This window comes from Nannospalax galili, unplaced genomic scaffold (genome assembly GCF_000622305.1).
Source record: "Nannospalax galili isolate Female #2095 unplaced genomic scaffold, S.galili_v1.0 scaffold1105, whole genome shotgun sequence".
NCBI lineage: Eukaryota > Metazoa > Chordata > Mammalia > Rodentia > Spalacidae > Nannospalax > Nannospalax galili.
The window spans coordinates 276,769-277,893 of NW_008353211.1; positions in this window are offsets into that span (position 1 = coordinate 276,769).

Sequence of the window (1,125 nt, forward strand, 5' to 3'; positions counted from 1 at the left end):
CAGGGCACATAGGCGAACCTGCTTTATACAACCAGCTGGAATTGTAGCTTGCTGAATTCCTGTGGAGAAGTTGCCCTGACCAAAAAGCTGGTCAGAATTTCAATCTATAAATCTAGGTGGTGGATCCTGTCCTGGTTGAGGTCTTAGCTGCTGATTATGAGTTTCATTTCTTTTAGCTTGCATTAGGCATTCATCTCTAAATAAGGCTTCCCATTGTACAAATAATGGACTGGGGAGGGTGGATCTACAATTGTCCCTCTAATCCTGAGGAAGCAGGTTAGTATTAAATGTTTATAATATAGATTTAGTTCAAGGAGCATGAATGCCATCCTCTCGCACAGCTTGGCGCAGTTCCTTAAGCTCAGCAGCTGGAAGTGGGTACCAGGCTAGAGGGCCCTGTCTGGTTATTTGTAAATTAACAGGAAAAGCCTTTACTGGTGGATTTTGGGGGTCCTGAGACCTTTGAGGCTGGAAATTTTGAGGCTGGCAGCTTTCACTGTCTCTAAGGTTATACAGCTGTTTTGTAACTGTGAGGCGTGTCTCCACAGGAGGCAATCGAGGTGGAGGGGGAGGAGGTTTTACTTGAGGAGAATCTTTGGTAGCTTTTGAAATTTGGGCGTTAGTATCTGGGCTTGTTGAATCAGCAAGAGAGGGGTGAGGATTAATTTTGCTGATGGGTGGATTTTATTTTGAGAGGCTGGTGGCCGCCCCTAATGGTCCTTACTTGGCCGATGTGTCACCAGTTTTGATATTAAAAAGATGTCTAGACAGAGGTTTTTTGTCCACACCTGTACAGGCAGTCGGGGTCCTCCTAGGATGTCAGAGAGACCTTCGGCCACCACCAGGGAGTAGCCCTGGCCAGGAGGCATCAGTTGTTTCTCTGGTCCTAGCAGTCCCTCGCGAGGATTTCTAGACCAGAAAGGGAAAGGAGGAAATTTTAGAAGAGAGGAAGAGATTAGATTACCCTCCTGAGTGGGAGGGATACTCACGGATTCTAGCATTTCTGTGGGCACCAGCTCCTAGCTGGCACAAGGTTCAGAGGCTAAGCTCCACGTTGTTCAGAGGGCCCCACATTGTGGCGCCAGATATAGGGGCACGCGCTCTCTCTCTGGGCGCACTCCCAGA